Genomic DNA, 23,671 nt, shown 5'->3' with positions numbered 1-23,671 from the left:
CTTTGATTTCAAGGAGACAGATTTTTAATTTGTAGAAGACAGTAGTTGCATTTTTGATTTACATACATATTAAAATAACATCTGTGTGTCCAGATCCAAAAGCTGTCACACTGCCTCACCTGAATTTAGTTGTGGTTTGACAATAATACAAAACTGAATTTGAACCTCATAGTAGTGCACAAATAACATTAGTACCATGACAAGCAAGTATTGCTCTGATAAAATGTTGCTCCGTTTGTTCAAATTTATTTAAAATATAGAATAGTTCAACACAATAAGAGAGGGTATGTGGACCATGTGTCATTGACCTCTCGTGACTAATATAAAACAAATGCCATGAACGCCAGTTCTTTTTGACTAATTTGACAGATGTGTGATCTTGTTCTTCTGTCTGATCCAGACCAAAAACTATTGTTGGGTGATCTTTGAGGACAAAGTCAGCTGAGAGAAAATGTACTTTCTGATTTTTTTTATTTTTTATTTTTTTTGCTGAAGGGACTTCTGTCTGTTGATTGATCCTATCTGTCTACTTCACTTCTACAGGAAGGTTGGTTTACTGTTTAGGCTCTCTACAGCTTAGACCCATATGATGATGACGAAAAGTACAAAAGAAACTTATGCAGTATTGAAGTAAATCTGGATTGTTCCAGAAGAATCAGCTTGTGATATACAACCAAAAATAATTTTTAGAAGTTGTGTTAGAATTATCAAAGCAAGTGAGGTACTTATACATTAAAAAACATCAGTCACATTAATTTTTCTACTTCTTTAAAATAAAAAATTATTATTATTATAATCATTTTTTTCAGTTACATATATATCTTATCAGGAATGAAAGTCTACCAGAGTCAAGACATTATATGGTAGGTTATGAAGTTGTTAGTTTCATTATCATTCTAAATAATATGAACCTCATAGTGTTGATCTTTCTTAGCTCTTTACTAGGAGAAATTGCCAGGTGAATATTCTGAAAAGATAAAGCACGTGTAAAGAAACAAGCACTTATTTAGAATACATCTGAAACCAATGGAACTGTTGCCTTTGCTATCTAATGTAAATTAAGGACTTTTGAGATAGCTAAGGTTGTTTATTGTTGTTTGTCTGCTATACAAGGTGATAGGAAGGTTTCATAAATGACTTCTCTTAATCATCTGAATATATACTTCCTCTGTGTTTTGTTGTTTCTTCCTTAGCTTAGTTTAGCTTATTTCTCCTGTTCTTTCAAGTATCTCATTCTACAAGCAGATTCATGTTACTTTTAGCATTTTTTGAACCCTTCCCATAGTTACATGCTTTTTATGTTCTTTTAAAATGTATTATACGTGTTTTTCATTAATCATCTGCTTCTAGATTTTTTTTTTTTTCTGTGAACATCATGGTTATTGAACAACATCATTGCTAGGCTGAATGTAGTCCTTATATTGAATGATAAGATATTAACAACAAATATTAATCACTGTAAGATTTCTAGAAAGATGGCAACTGTTATGAGAGTGCCAAAGTTGAGTCTGAGATGGTGTCTGACTACTCTGGCCTTGTGATATTGCTATAACACATAAAGTAAAGAAAAGAAAAAACAGTGAAAGAAAGTCAATTTTCCAAGCACAGCATACAGTGTAGCCTCCTCTTCACTGCTTGCAGGGAGGAGAAATTCCCTATTATTATTACTCTGCAGATGGGGAGTATCTTACCAAAGGAAATAGTTGTCTGGGATTGAATACAAGGTCTGTGAAGGAATGATGAGAACTAAGCTAGTCCAATACAGTTCTAAAGAAAAAAAAATCAGCAGAGGTTGACTTTTAAGTCTAGGGTGTAGGTGCTTCATTAGTTCTCTGGTGTTTGTACAGAGTATAGGTAGTAAAGAGGTCATATCATTGTTTATTTTTTATTAAAACTATAAAGTGTGATGTAAGTCAGTGAAGCTCATTTTGTGTTAAAATGTCTTAGCAAATATTTTTTCTGCTTGTTACAGATTTCTCATTTTGTCTTTTCCCTTCTTTTCCGCTGGTAAGAAACACCTGTTATTCAAGGGCTTACAGAGATCTATTAGTATGTATGAGAAGGAGAATTGAATGCCTTGAAATTTGGACACAAACATTTGTTTCTACCTTTGCAAATTCCTTTATTCTACATTTTTAACATTCCACATTAGCAGAAACATAGCTTGAGCATTCAAACTGGTAACAGTTTTTGTTTTTTTTTTTTTTTTTTTCTCCCCTGGGGTGATCTTTACAGCTGTCCTCAGCATAGATTACCAACATTTTCATTAGTCTTTGATCATAAACCTGGCCAGTTTGCCTTGAGATACCTTTCTGTATTAGATAGACAGAATTCCAATTTCTGATGTACAGCTGGAGGAGGAAGAAGCTGAACTGACTGAGTATCAAGTAAAGATCTTTGTGACAAGAATTTCAAATGCTGTACAGACTATTTAATATCTGGGTAGCAGACTTGCAAATTCATCCGTCAGAATTGCTTTTGAATATTTTTTTCAGACAGATAGCACTAGTGACACTTTAATGTTGTTATCAATCTTAGCTCAATAAGGGGAAAGCCAAACTGTACCATCATGTTCCCCTGATTGTTTTTCTGCCAGAATCAAACTGAAACAGGAGGCCTCCCTTGGCTTTAAAAATATACCTAAATTTTCAATATCAAGAATGACTTGATATTGCCATAGAGTTTGTTCTGACCATAGCCAAAATATTTGCATTGCAGGAGATTCATGTGTAATTACACTGAAGCAGAAGATGAAGTTTTTGGCACCTGAGAATAACCTTCAGGCAGAAATCAAACTGTTATTAGCTACTTAAGTGATGCATTGACTTATATAATGTTTGTCACAGTCCCATATACAAGGCGTGTTTCCTTCTCAAGTGCTGGTGCCAGAGAGCTTCAGTGTTCAAATCTCTTCAATGATGAAAGTACTAAGGCCTGAAGTCATGCCTCAGCAGCAATTGCCTACTGGGAGTTGTTTCTGAGTTGGAACAGTTCACTTAAAAGTAGTAGAAATGATTGACAATAGGAAAACAGCAAAAGGAATGACAACAACTAACTCTAGAAATATTAATGGACTTACTGCTTATATAAAACCTGTTTACAAACCATATGGGAACTGGCTGGGGGTAGACTCTCTGTTACTAAGCTGTTAAGTTAATGAAGTGTTAAAGCAAGAAAAATAAAACCAGGAAGAATTCTTCCTTCCTTCCTTCCTTCCTTCCTTCCTTCCTTCCTTCCTTCCTTCCTTCCTTCCTTCCTTCCTTCCTTCCTTCCTTCCTTCCTTCCTTCCTTCCTTCCTTCCTTCCTTCCTTCCTTCCTTCCTCTCTTTCTTTTTCTTTTTCTTTCTTTCTTTCTTTCTTTCTTTCTTTCTTTCTTTCTTTCTTTCTTTCTTTCTTTCTTTCTTTCTTTCTTTCTTTCTTTCTTTCTTTCTTTCTTTCTTCCTTCCTTCCTTCCTTCCTTCCTTCCTTCCTTCCTTCCTTCCTTCCTTCCTTCCTTCCTTCCTTCCTTCCTTCCTTCCTTCCTTCCTTCCTTCCTTCCTTCCTTCCTTCCTTCCTTCCTTCCTTCCTTCCTTCCTTCCTTCCTTCCTTCCTTCCTTCCTTCCTCTCTTCCTTCCTCTCTTCCTTCCTTCCTCTCTTCCTTCCTTCCTCTCTTCCTTCCTCTCTTCCTTCCTCTCTTCCTTCCTTCCTCTCTTCCTCTCTTCCTCTCTTCCTCTCTTCCTTCCTCTCTCTCTCTCTTTCTCTCTTTCTCTCTTTCTTTCTCTCTCTCTCTCTTTCTCTCTTTCTTTCTCTCTCTCTTCCTGTCTTTCTGTCTTCTGAACCTTGTGCATTATTGAATACTAATCTTCATGCTCACGTACCAAAAATTTAGATCTGAATCAAAGCAGCTGAATGAAACATTCCTGAGAATGGAAAGTTTCTTGAAATACTGCAAACTGCAAAGGCCTGTTAAAACTGTGGATGACAGATGTTTCTAGTTTTTACATCAACATGAGTTTTACCAACAAGTATCCTGATTAGACTTATTTTCAGTACCTTGTTGTCAATTTTAGTGACATTGTTATTTTTAACATGTTCCTCATTTACACTTCAAGCTGCACTTTCAGTTTGAAGAGTATTTCTCTCTTTGAATTGCCTCACCCCAACTTGCCAGTTTAATAGATATACTTTACCAAATAGACTAAGATAGAGAATTATGGCAAAGGATACTGATAGTGAGTAAACAAGTGCTAAAGATATAGAAGGTTCAGTCAGGATTTTGAGTGGAAACATAATCACAATAACTTGAGTGAAGATGTATTTGAAATGTAAAAGTTTTTTGCATGTGGCTTCCTACAAGGACTAAAAATCACCATGAAGGTAAATTCAGAGGTTGTGATCTGAGAGACATATCCACTCCTCTGTCTGTTGTTTTTTTTTTTTTTTGTGGGGAGTGAACAGAAAATAGCATCTGCCAGCTTGTGTGTAGGTTTTGCATATGGCAAAACACTGCACATAACAGAGATGGGTAGCCTATTCTGGGAAACAAACAAACAAACAAACATTGAAGGGTCTTTATGTCTTTTTCCTTGGTATTCCTAATTTTTTAGACATTATTTATGGGAAATGAAACAAAGGCTTAAGTTTATTTGAACGTACATCACTAGATTTTATCCATCCTCATTTTGGAAGGGTTAAACTCGACTTGCCTTCCTTGAACTTGACCAGAAAAGAAAGCTGGAGAGTAGAAACAACCTCATAAAAGTGTATCCCACCTTCCCAAAGAGAAGGTAGATCTCCTGCTCTAGAACCTGCTCTTGAAGTAGAAAGTGGGCTTCTTGCATCATCCTTTCCCCATCTAGTCTGAGCACTCAATTTCTAGTTAGGTGCTGGTGCAGCTTACAGAAGGGGAGTACAGTCCTCTCTTCCTTGGCCTCAGCCCTTTACTAAGACTGAAAGATGACAGACTGACATCTGAAAGTTGGAATATCTTCAGAAATAAATGAAATAGGCTTCAGTTCTGGGGTAAAAAGGTGAATACCCTAACCTTGGATAACCTTGGTGGCTGACATTTAATTGCCATTATTAGTACTGTTGTTGACCTTTTCGCCTTTACTGTGGCACCTGAGCAGAATGGGTTACATTTGCTGCTCAAGCCTAAATCTCAAGAATCATTGAAGAATATATGAGGTCTGTTAGGTATGAATTTTAGATGCCAATAGTAATTCTTAGAAATATCTGGAAGTTGCCAATGGGTTGTGCTTTGTCTTGTTTACAAGGTTACTATAGGAAACTAGAATGATTCATCTCTGGTCCTCCTGTAACTGCTGATAATAGGGAGAATGGGAGAGATATTCTGGATTATTTGTAACTTGAAAAATAACCCTCAAAATAGCCCAAATAGTCCTTTTTGTTTATCTGCAAGCCACATGAAAAATAATATTAATTATTGACTTGAAAACTATTGCTTAATAAATAGAGAAGTGACATAAAAATCAATTAGTTTCAAATCCTTAGAAATGAACCTGTACTAGAGACTTCAACATACTGCATGAAAATAATTTTCATTTTTCAACCAGCTGTAATGCTAAGCAATTAAAATCTTTAATAACAACTTGTTCAAATAAAAAATAGTTAATTTTAGTCAATGTCTTGTTGACCTGAAAATCGGTAATGGCCTGATTTTCAGAAGTATTACCAGCTGTAGATATTCAGAAATTCTGAATGTCAGATAATGTTTTTCATATCTAATATTTACATCCAAGTACAAAAATGTAAATCTTTGTGATTCTCTGCTGTCCTTTTATTTATTTATTTATTTATTTTTTTTTTCTGTTTCCTCTGAAAAACTGAATAATAACCATTTAAAAATATTTTGAAATTCTTCGATAAAATGCACTATATCAATGCAAATTATAACACTTTCAACATGCTGGCTTTCAGTTTATTCTTTTCTGTGTGGGAGTTATCATATCTGATTTTCTTTAGAAAGTCATAATTTTATTAATACAATAAAAATGAACTAAATAGAAGGAATATTCAAGATATGATTCTGTTCTGTGACAGCAGGGACATTTTCACAGTGAGGAAATCCATATTAAATTACCATTTTAAATCTCTTTGTGTATGTTTTTCCTTTATCCTGAGGATCTGTAAACTGCTGCTAGAGGCTCACAAGACATGATTCCTGGAATCAATAATTATATCTCTGCTGAGTGTTTTCCTGGGTATAATGCAATGTCTGGTGACTATCCCTGAGCTCACTGTTTACCGACTTGAAATCTCAAACTTAAACTGCATTTGTGGATGTGTCATTACCCTAGCAGTCACTTTCCAGAATAGCCAAGGTGAGAGGGAGCTCATATCTTTATGCTGTGTGAACAGGTTATGAGAGAAGGGTTTTCAGAATTGTTAGCTGTTGACTACCATCTAAAACTGGTAGTAACCATGTGAGCCATGCAGTTGGTCTATTTCAACTCAAACAAAAAAGGTAATTTTATTTAGGATTTAATTTAATTCACCTCAGGTGAATATATAAAGAAGACCCTTCATGTTTTTAGCACTTATATTATCTACTTATGGAGACATATATCCTGTATTTGTGCTTGCCTGTGTCTTAATTTGGGCAAAATGATGGGTTCAGTGAATCAAAGGCACAAGATTACAGATGCAGAGTGGATAGTCAGGTATATTGAATCTTGAAGAGATCTTGAAGCTGTTTATATGGTTTGAGACAGCTTCATTCAAACATTGTTAATAGATACAAAACAAAGAATGCTCTTACCATTACCATTCTTTAATGCTTCCTCTCTTCTACTTTTTTTTTTTTTTTTTTAATTTCCCCCTCTCCCATTTTTTTTTCTTCATTGTCACTTCTGCTGTAAAATCTTAGGTGGATTTCTGTGTCTCCAGAATCTTTTTATGTACTTTGTTGTTGTTGTTGTTTTGTATTGTTCTCACTTTCCTTTTGTCTTTGTTCTTGGTTTCTGACACCGTTCCTATTATCAAGGTAAGGAACAGAGAAAGAAAAATCCCACCTACACCACAGAATTTTGTACATCTCTCTCCTAGAAGCAATGGCCAGAGAGAGAATACCAGGTTAAATGTAACCTCATAGCATGACCATTGTACTCAGCATTTCCACACTGTGCCTAGATCTTGCCCCAAGTGACTTGACTCAAGTTAATCAATGGGTTTGTGGTAGGATGTAGGATTTGCCTAAGATGAGTGCTAGCACTGAAAAAGATAAGCAGCTCAAGAGACCCATAACGGGATACAAACAATGAAGTGCTGCCAATCTTTTCACAATGGGCACCAACAAAAATTTTTCCCACTGCCTTGTGACAGAATTCATATCAGGCTCATACACTTGCAGAGGGGTGTCAAGGGACTGGCAAATGTATTCCTTGGTTTTGAAAACAAACAAAAATGCTCCTTAATAAACAATGAAAGAGGCAGCACCACTTGAAAAACTACTACTAAGAATGCTTCTGTTTTGTGTTGTATTCTATTTATACCATTTGATTGAGAAAGAAGCTGAAGATATTTTAAGGAACAACTGATGACAAAATCTGCTGTTGGTCAGAGTAAAGATGATCTATATGTGCTCCATGTGTAAAAATCAGCCTGATGATTCTGATTTAGCAATAACTAGAAGGCCAGTGAAATAATAAATAAATAATAATAATAATAATAACAACAACAATAAAGTTGGGAAAAGTAACCCTAGCCATTCTTTTAATTTTGATATTTGTGTTAAGCAATTTCCTATCTGCACAGAGGTTCTTATATGTTGTGTTATTATATTCTATATTCCTTATATTCTGTTATGATTTTGGAATCAGTGACAAAGTACTGTCAAAACCAGCTAGGTCAGTGAATCAGAAAATCAGCTGTAGAAAGTTTCCTTTTTACACCAACAGATGGACCTATAATAAATGTTTTAGAGAGATCCACTAGAAAGTTCATCCTCTCTTCTCTGTCAAACTCTTCAGACTGTCTTTTGTCTCCTACACTATCATAAACTAAAGGTTTTAGGCAAAATGCTGCAAGAAAAGAATGATCAAAGTTTAGGAGAGAGCAGAACTGTTTCTGTCTTATCACCTTTTGGAGTATTTTATAGGAACAATACAATGGACATTATGTTTTTTTTAATGTATTCTCAATATTCATTTATTTCTGCACACTGATACCTCACTACTGTGCCTTGCACTGCAAGAACAGAACAAAAATGCCTTACTGTATTTAAGTTCAAAGTGTAAGATGAGATACAAATTTGTGTCTCCATAATGACAGCTGAAATTTTAGTGATCGGTATAATAAATAGTGTGCACAATATCCCAGCTGCTTCGTTAAGCAAGCGTATTGCAGAGATTAGGAGAAAAATGTCAAGAAAAAGTTTCAGAAAGGTACAGTACTTTTTATTATTTATTTATTTATTTATTTATTCCTGGAGAATTTAGTCACTGCCAAGCATCCTGTCCATTTAAGGGGGAATAAATGGGCCTGTGACAGAACCCATCCTATCTTTACAGTCACTTACAGCTGGCTTTTACTAGCCAGGACTGATAGACAATAGCATATTGGGGGCACTTTGCTGTTGCTTGTCCAGATGGTATTTGTTTTAATAATCCATCAAAATCTCCTGCAATGCCAATCCAAAGCCTTTCAACAGCAACTTTCTGTTTTAAGATATAGTCCTATTCTTAGATTTTTCTTTTCAGCTCCTATGGTTAACAGCTCCTGAATGGTGCTGACAAGGAAGTTTTTCTTGTGAAACTTCAGAGATATTTTGACTGTTACTCTGAATTTCTGGGAAATCTGAATGCTCTTCGCAGCACCAATGCTACATTAACAAAATATATTGCTCAACAAGTATTCAGGAAGGAATGAAAAAATTTACTTAACTAGAAAAGAATGTAGCTGGCCTGACTTTTGTAGTACATTATACCTCATAGTTCAGGCATTTTGTTTTCCTTACAAGGTATTACAGGCAACACCATAAATGCAAGTCAGAGCTGCAGTAGCAGAACACAACATAGAAAAACAGCTGATTTAATGAGGTAGGAATTTAACACAATGCTTTATTCATAGCATTTGAGTGTTGAAGGACAGCTGGTGTCAGCATTATTTCCCTCTGGCTCTATTAAAACAGATTTCCATATTATCTTAAAGTTTTCTGCCCTAATCTCATCTTTTGCTTCTAGGTAGTACTTTGCTGGAATCTTTTTTCCCTTTGCCTTTCTAAAGTACATGCTGAGTTATGAGTTCATGGGTCAAATATATACATATATATATATATATGTTGCTCAGTGCACCAAAGAAGAGATCAACAGTCAACCAAATGTCATGTTAGGGGCTTAGACATTACAATAACACAATGTGTTATATGACGTAGATATTCACTGTTCCTTGCTTCATGTGTAGACAGAGTTCAGAGACTTCTTCCTTGCAGGGATCCCTACATAAGGCACTCCTAAAGCCAGAAAAAATATTCCAAGAAAAAATTTTCCTTGTAGAGAACTGAAGAACAAACCCAGAACCTCCAATGAATGAGTTCTTAGCCATTTTGACTGAAATAAAAATCAGTCACTGCAAGCAGGTCAAAGTTCCTCACAGTCTGCTGAAGACAAAAGACTTACATTCACTAGATTTGATTTCAGCCAGAAACTGGATGATTCACTAATCATTGGAAATTTTACAATCTTATTGTTGTGACACAGGAAGTCAAAATGGATTTCTCCTTATTCTATATTGACTACCCCTGACAAATGCCTGCTGTGGCCAATTCTTCATGGGTAGGTATTTTCAAAACACCATTTCAACCTGAGAAAGTGTGTGAAGATGTCAGACTATCAGGAAAAATTGTATGATTATTTCTCCTTGCATACTGTGGTCCTAGTTTCATTGTGTCTTTATGTCTTCCCTCTCAACAGTACTAATTCACCTGGCTTTGTTATGGGAGATTAATGAAAAAGTCTGATTCTAGTACCTTTTCTGGGTGCAAAATTCTCAGCAAAATAGTTCCCAGTGTATGAAATCTGTTCTGGTAACTGAATCCCTTTCTGTCAAAGCAAAATGAAATCTCTAGAAATTCCTTCATGATTTGGCTTTGTAAAAATCCCCATCTTCCCCTTACAGGCCTCAGTAGAGAAGCTGCAATTACTGTGCTCGTACTCTGTCTTTATTCCCTCACACAATTTTTTTTTGTATTCTGAAGTATTTGTATAGCTTGTTGCTTCAACTGTTGGACTTTCATTGTCTGCTGTTATAGAATAAGCAGTCTAATCCAATCCTCAATCCAAAAGTTGAAGGACTATAAAACACTGCTTGTCTAATGAACTTAGATTGAGATATACTAGGATAGACAAAGTCACTGTCCAGATGTTTCTGAAGAGAAATATTGTTTTTCTCCCCCTGCCCCCCATTTTTTTTTTTCCTTGATTGAATCAAATCACCTTTATTGTAACTTTGTGATTGTTTCCTTGCTTCCATGTTCCATAAGGGATGAGCAGAAAATATAATTGTGCCATGAAGAGAAGTGAGTGGGTTACAAGTGGCTACAGTGAAAATGCTTGCCATTGCCAAGAACAGAAAAACAAACAAACAAAAACAACGGGTCTTAGGATATGATCAACTCCTGCTAGGCCAGAAGACTAACAGTTTGCCAGCACATCTCCTAAAAACATTACAAATGGATGAGTAAGTGTGATGAGGCTGAGGAGATGATAAATAACACTTTAAAATTATCTCAGTACAAATTAGAAGGGCTGGGACACACTGAAGAAGTCACTTTTAGTCTTATAATCTTCAAATATTGAACTACTTCATATTCATATGTATAAATATTAGAATCCTTGACAACTATCTCATCACTACCAGAACTGTGATAAAGAGATTTATTTTCTAACATGTATAGGATCCTGCTCAGGAGAAATGGATTACAACATAGTTCAAAAACATTTGTTTAAACATTGATAATGACTTTCTCTGTTATCCTTTTTATGCTCATATATATTATTTGTAAAGTTTAACATTTCGACATATACATATCTGAATGAAAATATGACTGTAACCATACAGGTTATATGACTATACTTGATGTGGATTTTGAAGGCCTAATACAGTTCTTGGATTGGTTGCTTGCTTCTAATATGAAGTCTGAAAAGTCATTTCAGATTTTTTAGCCTCATTTCTCCATCTGTAGAAAGAGGTGATTATGTTCAGTTTTCACCTATCTTTTCTCACTAGCTTATTTAAAAATCCTATTGGGCTGTGACCTTCTTTACAGGCATTCCCCAAATTTAGGACCTTGAACAGTACTGGGATTTCTAAAATCTGTCACAGCATGACTAATGGTCTGGAGAATGTCCTTCAACAAGTGTATCCAAACAGCAGTATTCATACTCCAATTAGTTTTTTTTTTTTTCAACCCTTTCTTGCTGAGGTTGCCTCCCATAGTTTCCATACTCAAAGAGCAAGTAATACTGCATAACTTGGTATTAAATAAAACAAACAAATAAATACAAACAAAACAAAACAATAAAAACAAAACACAATTCCTGAATCAAACACAGTCAGTCACCTCACTGATACCTCCCTGCCCCCAAAAAGAAAAAAAAAAAAAGGAAAAGAAATGAACAAAGTAAAAGTTGGCCTGAGTAGTTTGAATTCTAGCCTTACTGCTTACTGAAGGGCAGAATTCCCTTTGAGTTCGATGGAGTGAGGATTTTACACTTTGTGAATGACTTTGTGAACTAAGAAAAGAGCTGAGACTAGGATTTTCAAAGGTACCTAAGGAGATTAAGCACTTCTGGGATGCCTTGAAAATCCCAGCATAAATCAGTGTCATTGTTGCAGCAAATGACTCAGCCACTCAGATTTGATTCTGGCTTTCTGTGTGTAGTGAACCAGATGGATTTGAATTGGTATCCTAAAGAGGAAAACCCAGCTTCCATTTAGCTGTCATCTGAGTCATCTAGACTTACAATATAGAGAATAATTGTTTTGGTAATCCTTTTGTAATATCTGGAAATTAGTTATCAAAAAAATTATGTATTTTAATTTATTTTCAAAACATTAAATATTAAAAGTGCTGGCACATGACCTCTGGATGTAGTTAATATAAGATGTGATAAAGCAGGCATATAATTAAATATCCTTTCCAAAAATAGAATACTGAGGGAAGCAATCATTAAGTAAAATTATATTACTGAAAGGGAAAACATTATGATGACAGTCAGTCATCATTGCAAACAGCAGCACAACAAGGTTCCTTCCTATGCCTGTGGATATCTATTTATAGTATAATGACATGAGCTGTCACAACCACATGACATCTCTTACGGTATCTGAACTTGTGGATATCTGTATCTGGAAAAAGGACACAACAGACAATATTTACATTCAACTGAAAGTGTGTGGAAAAATAAAATCTTCAGTGAGGAAGAGAGCAGTCTTTATTTACTGCTTTGTTTAAAGAGGTGGATTTTTAACAGTTTCACCTGTGTTATCAAGACCCTTTTTTTCTTTTACAAGAGAAATAGTTATCTCATTGGAAGTTACAGAGAAAATACAGACTATGCCAGCATGAACTGGCAGAAAACAATGAACTCTATCAGGAATTTGAATTTAATGTTGTTCAGTTTAAATTCATAACTTTCAAAGGGGGTATCTGTTATTTTAATGCAATTTGCTTTAATAAGAATCATGTTATTAAATTACCTCATTATTCTAACAAAGTAGAAAAATAATTGATCATATGGTGGAGAAGAGGGATGGTTGCCAGATCTTGTTTCTTAAATTCAATCCATTTTCAGCCATTCTATTCTATACAGATATCATCCTGGGGAGAAAAAATTCTGACTGATCTGAGTTTGGTTGCAAGGAAGAAGACTGAACTTTTGGGGAACAATCATGAAAACTGGTTTGATTTTTGCTTCATCTGTGGGGTGTAGGAGGGCTAAATAGGCAGGTAAATAGAGTGAGGAAAAAGGAACGATGTCCTTGACACTGAAGTCAGAATTATCATATCCTATATTATTTAAGGAAAAATATGCGTGCATTTTTTTCTGATGTTGCTCCAAAGAAATGGAAAGAATGCCACTTCAGACTATCTGACATAATAGTGCCAACAGAATTAATGGAGTAAAGGTGAGGGGCAGACTGTGTAACCCTTTCATTTTTGTTCTTATTTCTGTATTTCATGGAATTAGACTGCTCTGCATGTTAGTGGATGTGGGCTCTGGGAGGAAGGCTTCTGAAGACACATGCTGTTTATTGTTTTCCTACTGGGGAAAGGATGCATAATCTAATATATATTAGTATAGTAACCATCTTTTCTGGCATTTACTGTCTGTATACTCTATTGATAAGTTGACTTCTGGGGATTCTTCGTCTCTAGAAAATAAGCTAATAATATTCACAAGTACATTTCTTCCTTTTTGCTAGTTATCAGGTATGCAGCATAATCCTCAGCATTTTAATCCGAACAAAATGAAAACATGCTGTTTCTTTGTAAATATTATTGGCACTTAAAATTAGCACATGAGTAAATTATATCAGAGTAAAAGTGTAGCACCAACACATCTAAGCACCTTTTTGGAGAAGATTTTTTCTAATGATAGATCTGAATAATTCTAGGAAAGATTCTGGTCCTGATCCAGATCTTTTATGGTCTTCATTCTCAGATACATAAACCCAAAACAAAGTAATAATAATAATAAATCTTGCGTTAGACTTCCTGGAAGACTATATGATCTGTTTTGGGTTCCCTCTCCTCTCCGCTCCTCTCCGCTCCGCTCCGCTCTGCTCCGCTCCTCTTCTCACTTCTGCAGTGAACTGAAATTCAGAATTGAAGAGTACTTTTGTTTTTTTGACTAAAATGTGTAAACAGATCTTAATGAAACTTTTAAGTAGAGAAATATGACAAGTCTTGAACGAATGACAGATTTCATAAAATGACGTAATTGAGTCAGAGCCAGTGTCCTTATCTCCCAGGGTACCTGAGCTCCAGAAGTCAAAGGAATTAAAAATAATAGTTTCTTGAACCTTTCTATTGCTCAACAAAAGAAAACAGAGGCTTGTGAAGAGAATGTATCTCTTAAAATGGTAAGCAATTGCAGACTGTCTTTCGAATATGTTAAACATGGTATTTTCATCTCCATATTTTCTACTTTTTCCAGAAAATCTGTGAGTAAAAGATTCCAAAAAGACGTTTTATTTTCCCAGTTAAATATTATGAAAATAAATTCACCATACAGGAAAAATTATTAATCTTGTTTATAAACTGATGAATTGATTTTAAGAAACTGTAGTAAAAATAGTTTTCTCTCAGAAAAAAAAAAAAAAAAAAAAAGCAGAAGTCTTTATACATTTGTTGATAAACATAGCCTCTGCAAACTTCTCTTTGTAGGTTATGATACATGCATTCCTTAAAACAAGGCTATACTAATAACACTCCAATAATATGAGTACAATACAGCAGCCCGGTATAAAGTTCTCACCATACCTGAAATTATATAATGCAAATTGTGCTCATACGTGAAGAATGCTCACATATAAGTTTTAAATCATTTCAGATTTAAATCATTTCAGATTTTCAAATCATTATTTTAAGTCTTTGTAAGTTTTATATCAGGAAAGACAGCTCTCTATCATCTTCCCAAAGATACAATGCAGATAAGAAGAGATATTTTTTGTGTTTCTGGAAGAAAACTAGCATCAACTGACTTAAAATATTTTTATTATCTTGTCTGACAGTATTCTGTTTGGATTCACCAGTTCATTTGCTGATGACACCAAACTTGGAGGAGTTGTGGACTCGAATGAGGGTGGAAAGGCCTTGCAGAGGGATCTGGATAGGTTGGAGAGCTGGGCGATCGCCAACCGCATGAAGTTCAATAAGAGCAAGTGCTGGGTCCTGCACCTGGGACGGGGAAACCCTGGCTACACGTACAGACTGGGCGATGAGACGCTGGAGAGCAGCCTTGAAGAGAGGGATCTGGGGGTCGTGGTAGACAGCAAGTTCAATATGAGCCGGCAGTGTGCCCTGGCAGCCAGGAGGGCCAACCGTGTCCTGGGGTGCATCAAGCACGGCATCGCTAGTAGGTCGAGGGAGGTGATTGTCCCGCTCTACTCTGCGCTGGTGCGGCCTCACCTTGAGTACTGTGTGCAGTTCTGGGCACCACAGTATAAAAAGGACATGAAACTGTTGGAGAGTGTCCAGAGGAGGGCTACGAAGATGGTGAAAGGCCTGGAGGGGAAGACGTACGAGGAACGGCTGAGGGCACTGGGCCTGTTCAGCCTGGAGAAGAGGAGGCTGAGGGGAGACCTCATCGCAGTCTACAACTTCCTCGTAAGGGGGTGTCGAGAGGCAGGAGACCTTTTCTCCATTAACACCAGCGACAGGACCCGCGGGAACGGAGTTAAGCTTAGGCAGGGGAAGTTTAGGCTTGACATCAGGAGGAAGTTCTTCACAGAGAGAGTGGTTGCACACTGGAACAGGCTCCCCAGGGAAGTGGTCACTGCACCGAGCCTGACTGAATTTAAGAAGAGATTGGACTGTGCACTTAGTCACATGGTCTGAACTTTTGGGTAGACCTGTGCGGTGTCAAGAGTTGGACTTGATGATTCTTAAGGGTCCCTTCCAACTCAGGATATTCTATGATTCTATGATTTCTTTCTTTCTTTCTTTCTTTCTTTCTTTCTTTCTTTCTTTCTTTCTTTCTTTCTTTCTTTCTTTCTTTCTTTCTTTCTTTCTTTCTTTCTTTCTTTCTTTCTTTCTTTCTTTCTTTCTTTCTTTCTTTCTTTCTTTCTTTCTTTCTTTCTTTCTTTCTTTCTTTCTTTCTTTCTTTCTTTCTTTCTTCTCTCTTTCTCTCTTTCTCTCTTTCTCTCTTTCTCTCTTTCTCTTTCTCTCTTTCTCTCTTTCTCTTTCTTTCTCTCTTTCTCTCTTTCTCTTTCTCTCTTTCTCTCTTTCTCTTTCTTTCTCTCTTTCTCTCTTTCTCTCTTTCTCTCTCTCTCTTTCTCTCTCCCTCTCCTTCCTTCCTTCCTTCCTTCCTTCCTTCCTTCCTTCCTTCCTTCCTTCCTTCCTTCCTTCCTTCCTTCCTTCCTTCCTTCCTTCCTTCTTTCTCTCTTTCCTTCCTTCCTTCCTTCCTTCCTTCCTTCCTTCCTTCCTTCCTTCCTTCCTTCCTTCCTTCCTTCCTTCCTTCCTTCCTTCCTTCCTTCCTTCCTTCCTTCCTTCCTTCCTTCCTTCCTTCCTTCCTTCCTTCCTTCCTTCCTTCCTTCCTTCCTTCCTTCCTTCCTTCCTTCCTTCCTTCCTTCCTTCCTTCTCTCTTTCCTTCCTTCCTTCCTTCCTTCCTTCCTTCCTTCCTTCCTTCCTTCCTTCCTTCCTTCCTTCCTTCCTTCCTTCCTTCCTTCCTTCCTTCCTTCCTTCCTTCCTTCCTTCCTTCCTTCCTTCCTTCCTTCCAGCTAGGATTTTAATGTTTTGGTTAAGCTCATTTGAATCTAAGTAACAGACTGTAAAGCAATGGAGTGGGAATACCTCACCTGCATTTACTTTTCTATAGTATATCTGATCTTTTCTATACTGTATCTGACCTTAGTCTTACTCTACTGTCACTGGGGAAAAGTAAGAAGCTGGTCTCTTTTTGATACTTGTTTTTTAAGTGGGATGAACTGTGCACCTGTTTTGATATTTGAATGGCTCCCTACATCTTTTCCTGTTTTCTTCCATAGTCTGATAATTTCTCTGTACAGATACAACAACTTTAGCTGTAGTGCTTGTAAAATGTGGGGTTTGTATCTTATCAGCTTGATATTTGCTAGAATGCCTGACAAACCTAGAATTAAATTTCTGCATTAAGTCAGTTAGGATTTGAAGTAAGACCTCTCCCACACAGATGAAAGCTCTACAATATGCCATATTTGGCAGAAATTTCATCCCAGGTTTAAGTTTCATTGAAATGTATATTTCTACAAAACATTTGAATGACACATTTGAGAAGGTTTTACTTATATTTCTAAGTCATTTAGTCATTGTTAGCCCTGATCTGTTTAGAATAAAGCCCCTGACCTTGCAGTTGCTTTGGAAACATACTTACCTTTCTATTATTTCTTAAAGACTATCTTGTGGTCCTGTCATCTGACCACAAGTGTTATCATACAGATATTATGAAATATTTATCATACAGTTATTATGAAACAAGGTAATCTGGTCACTGAAATACTAAGAAATAAAACAAAGATTAACAAAAACAAGGCAAGCCTATGACTAGTTATTTCCATTTGATCTTTGGTACCTTAGGAGGGAAAAGTGTCAGTATTTTTTCTTCGTGAATAAATATGGAGTGGACAACAAGGACTTCAGCAAACTTTTATTAATTTCTATCACATGTGGCCCTGAGACATGGAATATATTTTAAATGCAGAAAGTAATACAAGGTGAGCAAATGTATTATTTTTAAAGATAAGACTGAACTGCAAACAGCTTCTCCTATGTAACCTAGTTTCTAATTTTCTCTGGAGAACAGTGGTACCAGAATAAAGATGTGATTTAGGCTATTAAAATTATGCTTAACTCCATTTTGATCAATCCCAAAGAAATATCTGCTGCTCAGTGTTTCTTTCTAAAATCACTGTACTAAAGAACCCTAGAGCCTTGTGTTCCAGGAGGGATAAACTGATGACATCAGGAATGGTGTTGTAGATGTGCAATTGCCATCTTGTTTTGTGTGTGGAAGGGGACAACTTCTCATAGTCATATTTAGTACTTCCCAAAGTGCTGAAAGACCTATGAATTTTTAACACACCTCTTGCAATACCCAGCACAGCTCATGGAAGCTGGTGCATAATATTGTCATACAAAGTTTATTAGATTTTTTTTTTTTCTTTTCCAAATTGACCTTACTAGTGATTCTGGCCTATCTGAGCTTCTGAAGCTTGTTGGAAGTGGTACAGAGCCAGTGGAAACCATGCTTGTTCTATCCTGTGGGCCTGGCAGATGGAAGCTTGGGAATGAAGTATGCAGTTCTCAACAAAATCACAAATTTGAAATGCAAAGGTATTGATTTAAATTCTTTCTATTCATTCAATAAGATATACTGCAAGAGATATATCTTTATTTATTTATTTATTTATTTAACAAAACTATGTAGTTATATTTTCCACTTCCCACACAATAAATTGTGTGAATGCCTCTACAAAGTTCATACTTAACAGAACATTCCATTCAGTTCATTTAATTCTTTTCTTGTCTGTTCACACTCCCTACACTTTCCTCAGGTTAGATACAATCAAATCATTCTGATTTTGATGACATATTGAGTTCAGGTTATCAGCCCCATCCACTAGCTGAAATGCTTATAACATCATCTGGATGGCTTGTTGGATCTCTTCTGTTCCTGACATCTGAAAGGAAATGCAGCCAGTCCTTATCTACTACAGGTGGAGTGGAACCTATTGAGTGCAACAACTGAATGCAAGCACTGCTCAGCAGTAGCCAAGACAATGTTGTGTTATCAACCTTTTTAATCACAAATCTGAAACACAGACCCTTTACATGCTGCTATGAAGAAAACTAACTCCTTCCCAGTAACAGCCAGTATACTTCCTCACAGGTGTACATGAGTTCCAGTGAAGGTTGTTTCTCCACATATCTTTTTTTTTTTTTTTTTTGAATAGATATGACCACAGAGATTTCTTCTCCAGCTTAATTCCTCTATAACTATGCTTACTAGGGAAATGCATTATCTCCAAACAGATTTTCTTGGAATCGTATTTTGGATTATTGTAAGGCACTAAATCACCACAGAATTTAGTATTCTCTACAAATATGCAATGCCTATTAGGGAGAAGTGGCTACATGGTGTAGTAAGAGAGGTAAAAACGTGTATATTCACAAGCGTTTCCAGTAGCTGCATATGATTGCTAAGCCTCAAGGTGAGGTTATCCACTGACGGAATTCAGATTGAAGTACAAAGAACTGATGAAGAGATGAATGAAGAATTTTGCAAGCTGATGGAGTTTTCTCCTACATTTGACACTCTGTGCTGACCATTTAAAGTACATGTTGTACTGTTCTTTTTCATAAGCCATCCCTGCTTCATTTTGCTGTAGCACTCTGTTAAGCAAATGCTTTAAGTTCTAATTAAACACCTATTAAACTTTGCTAAATCAAGGCCACTGTCCATAGTACATACTATTATGAGCTGCTCTAATAGTAAGCCACAGTTCCTTGCACATCAACTTATTTTTATCAAGGTATTATGCTGTTAACCTGGTCCAACTAGCTTGTTTTATAATAAGAGTATGATAACTAGAGATCACTTGTGGTCAGATGACACATCCTAGTCCCTGAGTTATCAGTAGGTGAATTAACTATTCCCTGAAAAACAGCTTTATATTAACAGCTTGATATTAACAGAGCACCTGAGATGAGCAACAGAAGAGGCAGCAGTTCTGTTTGTGTATTGTAGTTAAAAAACAGGTTCTAGTATATTCCTTTATCACTAACACTCATTAAAATACTTACCGGACAAAGTACCCTGCTCCATCTCAGTAACCCTCTCTTTTACCCTCAGTTGTTTTAACCCAGCATGTGGAACACAGGTAATAGCAGTCAAGCCTGGAGCAATTATTTTCAACATGGTTTTAGTGTTTTGAGTTGCTATTTCAGTCTATGTCAGACCTGAAGGAAGGCTTGTCTGCTTGGAAGTCTGTCTGTTTTGCAAGATCAGCTGGCATAGGAAAAAAATACTACAATTCCTACAGTAATAGGTGTTGAAGTCTGACCTGTTGCGTATCATAGGTCATTAAATTCCCCCAGATACCCTGTAACTGAGCGGAATAACATGTGTTTCAATTAAAGCATTCTTTATTACTATGCTTGGCAAAAGCATAACTTCCTGAAAGGTATTTGGTGTTCTTGAGACCTTAGGAGATCAAGAATCTATTAACTCCTTCAAGCATGTTCCACTGGTTTGCTTCTTTACAGTTAAGAAAAGGTGGGCCTCCCCCCCCACCCATTTTTTTTTCATTCAAGTTGCTTGACTTCAGTTTCCAGTTCCTAGTTTTTGTTATGTCTCTGTTAGATTAGAGAGCCCTTGTATTTTCTCCCTGTGAAGGTACTCACATGTGGTAATCAAGTCACCTCTCAATCTTTTTGATAGCTACACAGATTGAGCTCTTTAAGTCACTTATGGCAAGGGTTGAGAGCACTGCTGTTAGCTCAAGTATTCAAGCCTGTTGTGGTCAAAAATTGCTAAATTGCTAATTAATGTCATTAGAAATGGACTTTTTTTTTCTTTTTTTTTTTTTTTTCTTGAGTGAGTTAACATCACAAACAGCTCTCAGCTGATGAGTTTAATAGTGTGGACTGAAATACCTGTAAGCTGGTTATCTACATGTATAATTATGCATGAAGACAGCAGATGACACTTTACTTTCAAGTGGGCTGTATAAGGGAAAGGAATTTAGTGAAAGGAATGAGAATTAGAAGCTCTACAGCATCATTCTTCTTCTTTTTTTTTTTTTTTTTTCTTCTTTTAATTCAAATGCTGTGTTCTGTCCTAACATTTCCTGTTCTCATTAATTTTTTAATACTGTTTTCTGATAAGACCAAACTGATGGTGTAATTACTAGGTCAAAATTGTAGGTATCAAGCACCTTCTTCAAATAACCTCTTCTCAGCTTCCTTGCAAGTTAGAATATATTTAATATTGACAAGTTATTCAGATTTTCATGTTTATGCAGTTCAACAAAATAAATAAATAAATAGATAGATAGATGAATAAATAAATCAATAATTTTGTGGTAAAGCATCCAATGCCATATTCCACTGTAATGTGTTTTGTTTGATTTTATTTCTACAGTAATTAGCAAACTACCCTTAAGCTATCATTCATTATGAGCAAATCCTGGAGGAATTTATTTCTATTTGCAGTCTGAAAGCAAGACTAAATTATTATTTTCCTTAGTTTTGGCTCTGTGACTACCTTAAAGCAGAAACTAACCCACCTATGGTCAATCTGCTACAGTGGTTATGATTAACATCTTGTGGAAATACAGAAAGTCAGACTTGAGCCTGTTTGTGCTGCACAGTTCTCTCCTCCATGTTGAATATATTCATGTAGAGTCTATGGTATGGGAACAACTGTTCACATTGAAGCATGTTGATTCCCTAGTTCTAATCGCTTGAATTCACAGAGTCAAAATTTGTACTGTTACCAGACTCATATCTGGAAGATTTTTCCTTTTCCTCAAGTCCATTGTTATCATCTGTCAGCACTAACCTCTTCATTGTCGTATTGTCAAATCTGACAACATCCAAAGCAGGGAAAGAAGTGGACAAAGAATTTGAATGAAATGTCTTCAAATTCACTGTTGGTTACTCATCACATTGTCAGTTACACATCACATTCAGTATTTCAGTCTTATTTGTGACAAGGTTTCAATTCATATTGGAAATACATTGAAAACAGAAACTTTTGAATGATTGTATGGCTTTTGAACAATTGAAGTGCAGTTCTGCCTAATGCAGAACATGATCTGTATGGATATGCTACACACAGCTTTATTCTGCATACGTGTGATAATAGCATGCAGCAAAATTCTGGGCAGGATTACAGTATCAAACTGTGCTGATGATATTCACTTGCTTTTTAGCTGACTTCCCTGCAGGGGGGTAGTGGGATGTTGAAAACACTCTATGTTTTATTGCTAAGATCAAATTCAAACCAGAATTAAGGTCAATAATGAACTTTAGATTGTGGTGACTTAATGATAAAGAATAAATTTTTACTCTCAAATGAGTTCGAGTTGGAGAGGATGAAATTTTAATGCTATTTTCATCATCTAAGTTACATAAACTAGAGACTGATCTTTGTGTGCTTTTGTGTGTTCATGTTGAGATAGCTTTTCACTCTGTGAGTTAGAGAGCAGAGTTGTGGGCTGAAGACATAGTGTTCACCTGGAGCTGTCATCAGCTCAGCCACATAGCTGCTGGGAGGTAGGGTGCTGGGAGGGTTCTGTCTTCTGCAGAAAAACCTCTCCCAACAGGCCAGTTCTGAATTTGTTGCTCTCACAAATATGATAGTGCATATTAGTTGTACTCTCTTTATAAAACAGCAAACTCAGCCTAGTACTTGCTATGTTCTATGGTCTTATTTTGTTATCTTGGTTAAAGCTGCTGGTGATGGAATGCTGTGATTAAATATGAAGCCTTATCCTTCCTTCCTTCCTTCCTTCCTTCCTTCCTTCCTTCCTTCCTTCCTTCCTTCCTTCCTTCCTTCCTTCCTTCCTTCCTTCCTTCCTTCCTTCCTTCCTTCCTTCCTTCCTTCCTTCCTTCCTTCCTTCCTTCCTTCCTTCCTTCCTTCCTTCCTTCCTTCCTTCCTTCCTTCCTTCCTTCCTTCTTCCTTTCTCTCCTATTACAATTTCTAGTTGAACCAAACAGAAATTTGTATTGTCTTTTCTGGAGCATGACACTTATTTCAGTTCTTTGTTACAGTATTTTGAATTTCCTTGGAGTTTCTCTGATACTGTGCAGAATTCTTTCAGGGGCAAATCTTTCAGTGAAAAACTGAAGTAATTAATTTCCCTCTCTTCTACACCCCCCTAAGTCTTGTATGCTTTCTTGATGTTTTGAACTTTCTTATTTAGTCTATCATGTTGTTATTCTGCATGAGGATTGGAATAGTCTCAGGAGTCTTTGTGTCTTCAAATCACTATTGAAATAATGATTATATGTATTCTGTTCCTAAGCTAGTCTTTAGTGTCTGTATAAACATACAAAGAATGAGACATGATATGTTTATTTTTCCCTTGAAGGAAAATATTTTTGGATAGACCATAAGCCAGAGAAGGGTGTGTGGCAAACACACACACACACACATGTATATATATATGTGTGTGTATGAAGAGATCTCTGTGATAAATGGTTTCACTTTGTTTCAGAACATGTGATGTTCAATTTATTGGTGAGATAGGACTAGGTTTTACTTGCATACTTAGAAATGAGTGAGACAGCTGGTTAACAGAAAAAAGTGGGAGGGTCAAGTCTGCCTTCTGTCATGACTGTTCCGAAAAGACATAGTATTTGATCTGGTGAAGTGCTTTTCTCAAACACACAGATAGATAGTTCATGTCTAGACTGCAGTGTGGGGATTGTCTTACTTTCTTTCATGTTGATTCAGAAGAACGAGTGGGAATGAGGAAATCTGAACTAGTGATAGAAGGACTTTGGGTACATTGCCAAATGGAGTCACAAATGCTGAATGTGTGCTTTCTGAACAAAGCAAGCTGCCCTCTATTGGCCAGAAGATAAAATATGGCCCTTTTCCTTTCTTGCTTATTGTAGATGAGGTATTAAGTGCTTGAATCTCACGTTGTCTCTTTGTCAGAAAAAAAAGCAGGTATGCATGTTTTTATAGGCTGCTTCATTGAGAACTGGCATGAAATTTGACAAAAGATAAATAAACATGAAGATGCTACTTTCACACCATTTAAAATATTTCTATGATATTTCAGCCTTGTTGAAAGGGGGATTAAAAAAAAAAAAAAAAAGACCCCCCCACCGCCACTGGCACAAAACAAAACCAAACAAACATACAAACAAAAAAAAATGCAAAAAAAAAAAAAAGAAAGAACACAAAGACAGTCAAAACAATCAAGTGACCAACTAACCAACAAAAAAACTAACACAA

At 36.2% G+C, this 23,671-nt stretch overlaps 1 protein-coding gene across 1 annotated transcript in view; it reads left to right on the top strand.

The window, feature by feature from the left end:
* Positions 1-16,169, top strand: part of LOC140002189 (uncharacterized) — a 178,459-nt gene extending 162,290 nt beyond the window's left edge. Inside the window, exon 3 of the transcript XR_011808359.1 lies at positions 14,736-16,169. The gene's annotated coding sequence lies outside the window, so the exon portion shown is untranslated. The remainder of the gene's footprint in view (positions 1-14,735) is intronic.
* Positions 16,170-23,671: the final 7,502 nt, after the last annotated feature.

The sequence above is a fragment of the Anas platyrhynchos genome, chromosome 3, assembly GCF_047663525.1.
Source record: "Anas platyrhynchos isolate ZD024472 breed Pekin duck chromosome 3, IASCAAS_PekinDuck_T2T, whole genome shotgun sequence".
In the NCBI taxonomy this organism is placed as follows: Eukaryota; Metazoa; Chordata; class Aves; order Anseriformes; family Anatidae; genus Anas; species Anas platyrhynchos.
The sequence above is the reverse complement of the archived record's forward strand: the minus strand, read 5'-3'. Positions and strand labels throughout refer to the sequence as shown.